The sequence below is a fragment of the Xyrauchen texanus genome, chromosome 31 (genome assembly GCF_025860055.1).
Source record: "Xyrauchen texanus isolate HMW12.3.18 chromosome 31, RBS_HiC_50CHRs, whole genome shotgun sequence".
Classification (NCBI taxonomy): domain Eukaryota; kingdom Metazoa; phylum Chordata; class Actinopteri; order Cypriniformes; family Catostomidae; genus Xyrauchen; species Xyrauchen texanus.
The window spans coordinates 30,177,758-30,190,502 of NC_068306.1; the positions used below are offsets into that span (position 1 = coordinate 30,177,758).

Below are 12,745 nucleotides of genomic sequence, written 5' to 3' on the forward strand. Positions count from 1 at the left end.
TTTCACAACACAATAAAGGGGCAAGAGAGCGTCTCCCTCCCCGAACGGAGAGCCAGGCCTCGGAATAGACCTCCCCCACCACCCAGATTGACTGAAGGACAGATCTGTTTATGTAAATGAAGATTTATTTACTCTGGGAGGAACTTGCAGAGGAAGCCGAGGGTTTCCAATCAGTCGTCAGCCAATGGGGTGAATGAAAGCAATATGGGACACACTTCACAACACTAACACACCTGAGGCGAGAGCAGCAGGTTTCTCTCGCTCAAAGTAAGCCGCTTCCAAATCTAGCGAACAAAAAACACTACGTTTACACTCAATAATAAAGATTGCACAATGGCCAGGGGCCAGTTTAAATTTTTTGGGCAGTTTATGGAACTGTCTGATGCCCTATTCATTTTTACTACATCTAGCGTTCGTTGATCATCAACGTGTTTTTATGGCTTTTTTATGTAATGTAAGCATTTTGATACATTTATTTAGAAAATGTCTTTACCTGCAGTAGACAAACGTTCACAGACTGCACTCGCACATGAGGATTGAATGCAGCTGCAGATTTTGTTTAAATGAATTGTAAGTAAATATCCGCTTCATTCAGCAATGTTTTTGTCTACTTTTTCACTGTTTTACTGCATGACAAAGTGCTTTAAACGATTCAGCCCATACATTAGACAAATTCATTGAGAAAATCTGACTCAGACGAGTGATTATTTCACGCTATGGACATTGCTCCAATTCATGAGCCCCACGATCGTGAGTCTATGGCTGTGTTTACATTGGCATACTATCCATACTTCTCTCACTGTTTTTGCCAAACTCAGATATAACAGAAACAGTAAGAGTTGTAAGAGTTAAATGGTAGTAAGGCATTTAGCACACAGTCTGTTTGTTCCATGGGGGAACAAACACCATGGGTGTTATTGTAACACACAGGACACATTTTGTTCGACACAATTTGGACACATGCTAAAATTGTTTTGGTCGCCTATGTTGCCTAATGGGTTGACCGGCCCTGCCCACATATGATAGAAAGTCATATAGGTTTGGAATGTCATGAGGGTGAGTAAATTCTGCACCTATAACTCATCCAAATTCACAACAACAATTTTTAATAGACCACACTTAACCAAATGTTTGCATTTAAAATCCCCAAAAACACGTTGATGATCAACGAATGCTAGATGCAATGAAAATTAATAGGGCATCTGACAGTTCCATAAACTGCCCAAAAAACTTAAACTGGCCCCTGGCCATTGTGCAATACTGAATGAAGCGGATATTTACTTGCAATTCATTTAAACACAATCTGCAGCTGCATTCAGTCCTCATGTGCGAGTGCAGTCTATGAACGATTGTCTAGTCTGTGTCTGTCTTTTCAATGCAATGGCATTTGATTGTGCCTCACTTTAAGCTTAGAAAATACCCCAAAATATCATAAAAGTAGTCAATGTGACTTGTGCATCAAACAAGTCTTCTGAAGCAATAGGATAGGTGTTATACAACTCGAAATTCTGTAATAATTACATAATTTACATATGATATACTGTAGTTGTATCTAATATTGAAAAATATAACCTTATTAATCTTTGTAAAAAAAACTTTTTTTTTTAAAACAAATATTTGTTTAGATCAGGGGTCGGGAACCTTTTTTTCACTAAGGAGACAATTTTTAAATTTTTGGTTGATGCATTTTTTCTAAAGAGCCATACCACAAACTAATAATTTACTATTTAAAAAAATTAAGTTTTTAAATAAAAAAAAGAAGTTTATATTGCCCATGGACTACTCAAAAACAAACACATATGCAAATATTAATAGGTAACATGTTGCAATATGGAATTGAGTACAAGTGTTTGTATCAGGTCTTCATAAATTACTTACTTTTACTTCATGAAAAATGTAACTTCCCTTTTGGGCTTGACAATATGTAAAAAACATCTTAATGATAATAGCATTTAAAATATCAATATTCGATTATATGATCAATCCCCAAGGTCGGTGAATATTTTAGCTTCATTGATTTTGCTTTAAAAATGTTATTAATTTATTGAAACATGAAAACAAAAAGACATTTCTAAATTCAAATTGCACTTTATACGAAATGAAAAAGCAATACAAATAACTAAGTGATAAAATATGATATATAACCCCCTCCCCAAATCCAAACATTTACCATCTCCAATGGCTACATTTGGCATCACACAAGTATCAGTATGCAGCAACAGGTGAAAATTACTATCATACAACTTAAGAACTAAAGACAATTATAAATGTAAAGATAATAATCATCATAATAAATAAACCTAAAAAATTTATGTGTTCCCAAAAAATGTGTGTTCTTATCAAATGTGTTTGTATTCCCTTTTGGTCATATTTATGCTGCCTAAAGAAAAAAAATAGAATTCAATTTTAGGTTCAAGGTGAATGTGTCTTATGATTTCGTCTTTGTTTATTTAATACAAAGATACCTGTATATATTACTGAACATATGGAGTTGCGTTCACAATGTGTAAGAGCGAACTAAACTCGCAGTACCTCACGAGATGATCGGAGATCATTTGCAGCATTCTCATAGACTACATTATTCTTGCAAACAGTTTTCATGCTTGGAATCGGAAAGACGTGAGGCTGACCGGCCGGTCACCGGTCCGGCCGAGCATGTGGAAAATCGGCTAATTCCGGTCCCTGGCCAGTCGATCGGTGCATCTCTATCATATACCTAATGACACTGTGATGGATTTTACAAGCATGAAACTTATTTGTCTTGGTGAATATCGCATAAAACAGTGTGCCATCATTTGATCATTTCAGTTTTCAAACAGAGAAAAGGAGTGATAATAACTCTTTACATGCTCTTGTTTCACGAGACATAGTCCCGTTGCATGCCTCTGAACAGTGAATCAGACACGAGCATTGACGGCTTTAATTTTGTCTGTTTTTAAAAAAATAATAAAGTGTGTTTCTTCAAACAGCATTTCTTGTCATGTGTCACTCCGAGACACCTTTTGATAAAATCGCTCGTAGAAAATGCTCTTAACAGCTAAGATCAATAGTTGTTGGGAAACGAGTCCCAGAACTCTATGAATGTTCGTGTGTTTGAGAAGCGCTTTCATTGCACTCAGAGCTCACTGTGCACACATCAAATCTGATGCGCATTGGCGGCTTTTCTTTCGTATGGTCTTCAAAATATAATCAAATTTCTTCAAACGCGTGTTTTTCAGTCTAATTTATTGTAATATATCACTCCGAGAAGTCTTTCAGGTCGCCTTCCACAGTGGCTGGTACATCAGCAAAATACTCTGCATGAAAAATCTGCATTTGGCAAGTGTTCATTTCAAACCTTGTTCACTAGAATTAAACTATAAAATTCGGGAGAAAGGAAATCAAAACAGTGTCAATGACTTCAAGCTTTCATGTGTTGGTAAATGGTGAGAGACCCGGGCGAGCCACCTGATTTTTAACAAAGAGCCACATGTGGCTCGCGAGCCATAGGTTCCCGACCCCTGGTTACGATGCATATAAAATATGTTGCTAAAAATAATGTTGAATTTTTTTGTAGTTTGGCCAGTAAAAATTTGGAATCTAAACTACTGTCTCAAAGGGACCAGCAGAACATTTTTTTATAAATAATAAATAATCTGGGAAAGGGTTTTATTTATTTTTTTTAAGTGTTTTGTAATCTGTATTTTTTCTTCTTTTTTTTGTCTTTGATGTTCTTGAACAGGAAGGAGTTTTATTTACAAGTGCATAAGTTTCTTCTGTCAGCGTGCATAAAGCGCTGAAATAGTGCTAATGATTCCGTTTCACTTGCAACCAAGGCCAGTGTCTGCTTAGTAGATCATCATAACTGCTTATAAATCGCCTTCATAAACCACGTCAGTGGTCTCCGAGTCAATCAGCTTGATAACCTTGCTTCCAACGACACAGGCTTTCAAACTTATTTGAATTTTATAAACTCCTCTGTAAATGTGGTTTGGTGTAGGCTAAACAGCTCATATACCTAATGACACTGTGATGGATTTTACAAGCATGAAACTAATTTGTCTTGGTGAATATCGCATAAAACAGTGTGCCATCATTTGATCATCAAACAATTGGTGTACATGTGAAGTCATGTATAGATCTAATAGAAGAGAAAATACAGTGATTAAAGTACAGTGGGATAAATGAATATGTTCTATAAACCTTTGTATAATATGTATTATAAGAGGCTTTTTGAACAAAGCAAAACCTGTCAAATGGAAACCAGATTGCATGTCAAACATGCCAACATGATGCTAGGATGTTCTGGGTGTTTTTTAGTGCATTGCTATGTGGTCGCAAGGGTGTTCTGGGTTGTTGTTATGCCAAAGTCTACAGAACCCACCCCCAAGTCTACCCACCACAAATCAATATTGTTACTTGCTTTTTCAAACACCACTAAGAAGTGGATTTTGACACTGGACAGATCCCAGTTAAAGACAGATACTCAAGAGTGACAGAAGAAATCATAACAGACCAGTCAAGCAATTGAGATCTTTTGTCATGTTGACCGCTAACAGTGGGGGGACAAATAAATTAAGACACATGATTGAGGTGTTGGTCGTGGCAGTAAAAAAATGGACAGTGCTGGACGAACCTTGGCGTGGAGTGACAGGTGGGATTTGAGGGTCTGTAATCCTCTACTGCATTATTAATCTGACTCTACCCTTTTCAGCTTTATGTCTGTAATAAGAGCAGACATAGGGTGGTAATTTATGATGCTAGGGAAATTAAAATGATTGTTCAGCCTGCCAGATACCTTGTAAGTTTTTTTTCACCTTCATGAAACTTTTTCCATCAATGATGTATGGTGCTAACTTCCAGTGCAGGGCTGGATTCACACAGCTTTGGTGGATTTGGTTATTTGGTGGAGGGCATGGATGATTCATGCTATATACTCTAGTCTAGGCCATAGGTGTAACACTTATTTTAGTTTGCAGGCCAGATTGGACTAAGTACCACATTATCCAGGCTGAAATTTACTAGTTAAACCTGTTGAGGATCCCTCAACAGCTGGCATTAATGTGCGTTTTTGGTGATCTGATCGCAATCATATATCACTTGAGCATATTAAAAGCCAGATGTAGATGGGTGATTTCTTAATGGGTAATGATGATTCTCATTACTGTAAAAAATTTTTATGCATTACAGTAAAGATTATGGATGAACCGTGGGGACAAATTCTGACCACATTCAATGATGGTGACATGCAAACACCTTTTATGTTACCTGCATAAAACTACACAAGTAATTAATGAGGTTGCATTACAAACATCTGTTGCTGTGTTTCGATTTCTTGTTTTTTCCTTTCTATTCTGCTCTCGCAATGTGACATAGACAAAAAAACACTGTGGATCTGATCAACCAATTTAATGAACAATTTCCATCAATTATTCTACTGGACTACTCTTGGAATCAAATTTCTCTTCCCAAATCCACACTTAAGTCCCAGTCAGTTTTAGGAACTGCGTTTACAGTTTTAGAGCGTTTAGGAACATTTCTAAAGTAGGAAAACGCAGATTCCCAGATACCTTATTTATCTGTCAAAATGTCCGAAAGCGTTCTGAATAATCTAATAAAATGCAGTAAATGACAGAGAATGTTTGGTTAACCCAACTTGATGTAATATGCACTGGAATGCAAGATGTAAAAAAACCCAAAAAACAGTCCTGATACTATCTGGTTACGAAATGCATGTTATATGCCAGGTGTTATTACATACACATATGCAAAACTGGCGAAAAGATAAAATTAGTTCAACACTAATTCTAACATAAAAAAAGAGAATCACTCACTTAGCAGGATAACTTTTGCTTCAATAAGCCATCTAAACCCTACATTAAAACAAAATTAGACCCCAAAAATAAACTTTAAGGATCATTTAAATGACAGGACGGCTTCAATCAAACTCCAAAAGCAAAGATAATAATAATAATTAATTTATGATGTTTGGTCATTATTCAGTGGAGACTTGGACAAAAAATACTCTGCATATTTTTCCTTGTCACTGTCCATGTTGTTATTATTGCAGTGCGCAACTAACAAAAACTTCTCAGTGAGAATATGAACTGGGTTGCTCTGGGACAGTTATGTCACTCATAGACATTGATATTAATGTTACATGTATTTAAAATAAAGGTTCTACAGCTAAATGTGAGCTATAGTATGCAAAACATAATGTAATATCCTGTATACCAACAAAATAAATGAACAAATGTTTTTTTTTTATTATTATTTAAATGGAAATGTTTTTTAAAATTCCTGAATTTATCACACTGACCAGAACAGACTCTGGGCCGTATTCAGCCTCTGTGCCATGTATTTGACACCCTGCTATAGGCAATGCTTTATAGACTGAGCTACAGGTCTGATGAACACCCCAGACCGTCACCAACCCTGGTCAGGCGGGTTTCAATCCGGTATGAATGAAAGAACTTGCCTTGAATCTTCTAAGTGTTCTAGTTATATGGGGGTTCTCATACTTCCTGGCATTGATGGGGATCAGGAGAAGTGGTGAAGGTGAAGAACCTAAATCATCAATTAAGGTCATCTTGGTTGTTTGTTATATGCTACGTTAAGTTTAGAGGAAAACTTCCTGCTGTGCTGCTCAAGTAGAACTGACAGTGGAGACGGTTGGCAGGTTCCAGGGACACACGTCACATATCAAAACTGACCTCCATCTGATGCCCTACTAAAGGTGTGAATCTGAAAAATTGGGGGTGGGGCACATTATGAAACATATTTGCTTCACTCATGAATATTGTAAGGTTTGTCTAGTAGTCCAGCACATGATTTGCTGAATTAGTAATAGCCAATGTTACAACTTTGTTGCCATGACAATATAATGTCAACAAACCCTAAAATAACTGAACAAATGACAATATAAACAACTTTACAGCTCAAATAATACTCAAGTTTTAACAGAAGAATTAATGTAGTTGCTTTTGTAAAATGAAAAGCTTCACTTTTCTGCCTTTAAACCCTCTAAACATTGGCCCCATTCACTTCCATTGTAAGTGCCTCACTGGAACCTCGATTTTTGCTTTTTTTAATGAAAAGGAGGGATAAGTCAATATTAATTTTTGTGGTAATCAACATTATGCCACAAATTCTGTCGATTGAGCTTCACTTTTATTGAACCAGGAATTTTCCTTTAAAGCTGTTTTATACAGCCAGATACAACTTTTTCTTTTTTGCAGCCAACCAAAATGAAAATGAAAATATAACAATTATTTCAAAAGGAAAAAATTAGGAAAAAAGCTGCAATGAAAATGCATGGTGACTGAGGCTAAAACGACTAAGGCAATCACATGTCCCTATCCATGTGTTGCATCCAGAGGAATCCAAGCCCCCTGGGTCATTCACCAGCAAGATGAAAGAAACTCAATATATCGCCGAAGAGAAGGCCAAAGAATAAGAGGGAATAAAGCGAGAGGGGAAAAAACTGATTTAACCTAGTTTATGACAACAATCCACCTTTGAAACTCATTAAAGGCCTTTCTGGTGGGGCCTGATGCACATTATCAACACAGATTAATCAAGGGAGACGGGAGATGAACTCTCATTTTTTAAGAGGCAGCAACAGAGGGCTTTTTTGTCTTCAGATGAAAATCAATTAGTGGAGGTAAGGCCACAAGAAAAAAGCGGCATCACTCATCACCGGCCCAAGTGGCACAGTCCGTGATTTGTCTTCCGAGCTCGGCTGCTTAAGGGGGGCTGGTACTGCCATCTCGCTGAAAATTAATTTCATATCTATATTCCGAATATCCCTCCCATTCACTCGTGTGCCATCTCTTGGCCTTGTTTTTGAGTACCTTGTACACAAATGAGCTCTGATCAGCCTTGGGATACTGAAGTAGGGTGAAGCGAGCTGAGAAAGAAGTAAATCTACTTCCTGTTCTGTTAATTTGTGTGTGCATTGGGAGATGGGATTGATTAAAGCATGAAATCAAAATTATAGTTTGGTGGCTTTTAATTCATGTCTGTTATCTTTGAGGTCATCCATATGATGGGATACTCTAAAACTTATACTCATTGAAAATATACAGTCTTTCTCTTCTGATAAAATGGACCAAAAATATTCACGACTCTGCACTCACTTATTTGTCCAATCAGATGCTCTCAATAATGACAATGTCCATCCCACTAATACAACCTGCAACCAACGTACCAAAGTACCAAATCATGGTTAATGGGTGAGACACAAACTTAAGGCTATTGGCTATTTAAAAAAAAGGGGATGAGCCCTTCAATAGACCCCTGACCCATCTAGGTTGGACTATTGCAACTCATTGTACATGGGTCTGCCCCAAACTGTGTTATCCCACCTACTAGCCTTGTTCAAAACGCAGCAGCTAGGCTTTTAACTGGGTCAAGAAAGAGGGACCACATTTCCCCTGTTTTAGCATCTCTACACTGGCTTCCGGTGAAATTCAGGGTTGATTTAAAAATTCGGATTTTTGTCTACAAGGCACTAGCTGGTCTTGAGCCTCAATATATCACTAACCTTCTACACCTACTCCCCCCCAGAGCGCTTAGGTCTTCTGATCAACGTCTATTGAAGGTTCCTCATTACCGTTATAAATCTAAGGGTGACCGTGCTTTTTCTGTGATAGGTCCTCATCTATGGAATGGTCTCCCTTTACATGTGAGGTCAGCTTCATCATTAGCCATTTTTAAATCTTCTTTTTAAACATATTTTTACTGTGGTTTTTGAATAGATAATAGAAAAGGTTGAAGTGGATAAATATATGATGTTGTATTTAAATGTTTTTATTTTTGTATTATGTTTTTATATATTTTGTTTGTTTGATCTGTAAAGCACTTTGGGTCAACTTCTGTTGTTTTTAAATGTGCTCTATAAATAAAGGTTGACTTGACTTGACTAAAGGTTGACTAAAAAAGGAAAACTGCACACATCAAGCAAATTCGCTGAGTTTTAAAATGTGTGTTGTTAATGCAGAGTTACAACTTACTTATTAGATGCCTTGTCCACAACCAGGCACTGCACAGAGTTGTCGCAGACAATAAATTCCTCCAAACACGGCACACATTCTGCGGGAAGAAAAGTTCACACCTTAAACACATACATTCTTTCAAATCATATCCAATCTGAATGGATGCCCTAAACACCCATAATTGCAGCTGACGGCATGACATTAAATAGCCTGATCACACCTTGTCCACACAAAAAAGGACAAAATCCAATTAATCTGACAGGGCAAAATGTCTCCAAGACCCTAAAATGTGTTATTTCACAAGTAGCACTCGTTGACATTCAACCTTGCGATTTAGTGGTGATAAACTATAGCAACTTACTTTAAACATAGAAACACAAGGTGCAAGTTGTACAAATGTATTTACATTTGTAAAACTATTAGTTCTGTCTCTAAATTCTGATTGGATGAGAGGCATTGAAAGGAGTTGTAAAATAGTTTCAAAAGTTTATTCTGATCATTACTATTATTAAATCTTATTTATTGAACATTTGTGTTTTTTATTATATTGCTGTTGCTGCTGTTTTATAAAGGCAATAACCCACTCATAGAATTACAGTGATTAACCAGTTAAGAGGGTTTTAGATGAAAGTGCCCTTAACTATGGTAAAATCAGTGTAATGTCTCTCATAGCTTTTTTCTTAAATAAAGTATCCATACACAGTATATGTATAGGAGAAATGCACAATATTTCTCCACATACTGTACTACTACTGAATATTAAATTTTTTTTCCTCTTAAAAATTTAACATGATCAAATTCACTTATTTGATTAGTGGCCTAGAAATAGAGTAACTATTTCTTATTTGTTTTACCTCATGTCGTTTCTTAGTTTTACATTTTTCAAAATCCCAAAACATTTATTCAAGGTTTTGAATCAAGATTTTGAATCCCAGATTTCTAAGTCTGAAACCACATTGAAAATCTGTAGATATGTATTTTGAGGACAAATCTGCCCTACAAAGTGAAAACACAGTAATTAATTAAAAATAAATAATTTATCAACAATTAATTACAATTACAAACAAAACTTGGTTTTAGCGTGGCTTTTGAAGTTTGAAGTTTTGCAAAACCCATCTGTCACAGGACAGATCATGTCTAAGAGAACTAGTTTCATCCATAACTCAATTTTGACTAATATACAGTATAGTTAGTGCGTTTTGCCTTTGCCCGAAAAAAAACCTTTTTAAAATGCTCAATGTAGTTATAAGGGCATTTCTTTCATTGAGAGGGCACAAAAATACACCGTAATGATCTGAAAGTACATCACTGGCGTGCACAGCACGCACCTTGAATGTTAAGGGCAAGAAGGGCGGGTTGAATATTAGGGCCACATAAGAATGTCTGAAGAGACAGATGGTGAGATAGAAGGAGACACTTTACCATTCACTCCTAGCTTAAGAAACAAAACAACAACAAAAAAAAAACTCTTGGCCTTGTCTGCCAAGATTAATATAGAGACATGGCATCTTAATAAAGTGAAAAGGTAGAGAAAAAAAAAAGACACTCAATCTGCCAGCAATCATTTGGGCCATCACAGAAGCCCATGGAGGCAGCGGGGAAGCCCTTTGATGCCATTAACTCTAACTGACAGACATTTAAGCTGATATTACTCTAATTAACTGGCCGCTGTAGGCCGCAATGATGCAGCCGGGTGGAGTGCATGGGCACCACCTTTCCCTCTCAGGCCCCTGTGCTCACCCTGGCGACATCACTCGCCATCAAGGCTAAATTAACAGTTGTGAAAATCCAGTACCCCCACAAGCCCATGCTCTTTATAGCCTCTAAATGGCTTTTCAGTTCCTATCAAGACGAGAATCAGGGGACGTGATTTTTTAATACGGTAGCAAAACAATGGAGGCCATTAATAGCCCGACGCAGTGACAGCGCGCTCCCCGATGATTTATGAGTTTGTGTATAATTTGATTATGCTATTAATTCCACTGATTACAGCTGCAGCGAGTGTGGAGAAGGTCACATCCAAAATAAATCTTCGACAACTCCCTCTCTCGTCACCCTAACCCCCCACTTACCCCACAAAACAAATGCCTCCAACTAGTTATTTCTGTAATTAAAAAGTAATGTAACAAGAAGCACAAACAAGCTTCAGGCTCTAATGGCAACATCACAGCAGAGCTTCAAATAAATTGAATAGAGCCTCATAAGGATGGAGGCTTTATTTCTCACGCCGCAGGAAATGTAATGGGATGATATCTAAATGTTTTCAGAGATAACAGGTTGAGATAGCTATAGGCTGCAATCCATAACAAATTTCAGTTTGTGTGTTAAGATGCACTACTTTGTCCAGCACTGATATTGATCTATAAAGGTATATTAAGCTAAATGCAACAAAAAGCATGGACATTCCAAAAGGCTACTTGTTCACACATGGTGCTAGTGTCTCATTTGGGACTCCCTGTCTACAATTGACGTGAGCATCACAACGCCTCAAAAGCATATCTTTCCCATTATATCAGTGACGCTGTCTACACTGGACGCGTAAGTTGCCATGTGTCGGGTAGCGCCAACAGTAAACGGATGCACCGTTTTATTCCTGACGGTCCTTTATCATTTGTCTAATCTGTATAATTTTTTTTAAATCTAAGAAACTCCTTTGTCCTTTGATATAAACAATTTGCTACACTTAAATTAGACTAATAAGGGAGCATGAGACATTTCCTGTGGAATGCCTGACCGTCATATACTAAAAACTCATCCAAGACAAAAGAGCTTGAAGACTTAAAGTAGGCTTTCTTTGAAATGATCATCATGAACTTTTCAAGTGTATACACATATCAGGACATCTTATCTTAATCCAGGAACTTTGACACAATTGCAAAATTTACTTTACTGTAATTTTATACTGCACATAATTGCCAAAGTGCCTAGAATTCTCATTCAAGGTTTAACCTGATAATAACCTTGACAATTATGTTTTTCATAATGTGTAATATATTATCCATGTTGTAAAACCAAATAATTAACCATTCTGATTTTTAATAAGTTATTTTCAAGTTTTGTAACTTGCCTGTTGAATATTTATGTAAGTATGCCATTTTTACTATCAGTGAGTTTCATTTTGCATGTCTCATATGCTAATGAAGGATATATTATAATATTTCTTAGCGATTTCATTATATAAAAGTTCTTGATAAAACAGTGCCCACATTTGAGTGGGAAACCTTAAGAACAAAGACTCAATCACCTTCAGAAGGAGGAACAGAGAGATGACCACAAGGTATGTGAAAAGACAAGCTGGCTTAGTTTGGTGCCCTTCTGCCCAGGTTCTGCACAATGTAGAGTTCAAGAAAGCTAAAAACGAAAAGTTCCAAAAAGAGTTCCCTTCTCTGCACTACGACTCACACATGTGACAAGGTATACTAAATTAAGTATTGATGGCCAATGGCATGGTCTACAGACTGCATAAAGTTACATTTTCTCTTTTACAGACAATTTCATTCACCTTCTGATACAGCTCACTCGCCAACCTGTTTTACATGTGTCTGTGTGTTAGTTAAGTTTTTATGATGTAGATTATAAATTACATTTTGTTTGTATTCAAAGAGAACTTGGTGTTATATTTTGATAAAAAAAAGCTTGTCAACTGATTCTTAAAAGATCACACTGACGGCCACATTTTTTGAATAATGTACAGATTTTGCTGTTTCGGAAGGAAATTGGTACTTTAATACACCAAAGTGTCATTCAACTGATCACAAAGTATAGTCAGG

General features: G+C 36.7%; 1 pseudogene; it reads right to left on the minus strand.

Annotated features, from left to right (window-relative positions):
* LOC127624917 (rab proteins geranylgeranyltransferase component A 2-like) overlaps positions 1 to 12,745 on the minus strand; it is a 119,149-nt pseudogene that overhangs the window by 32,315 nt on the left and 74,089 nt on the right.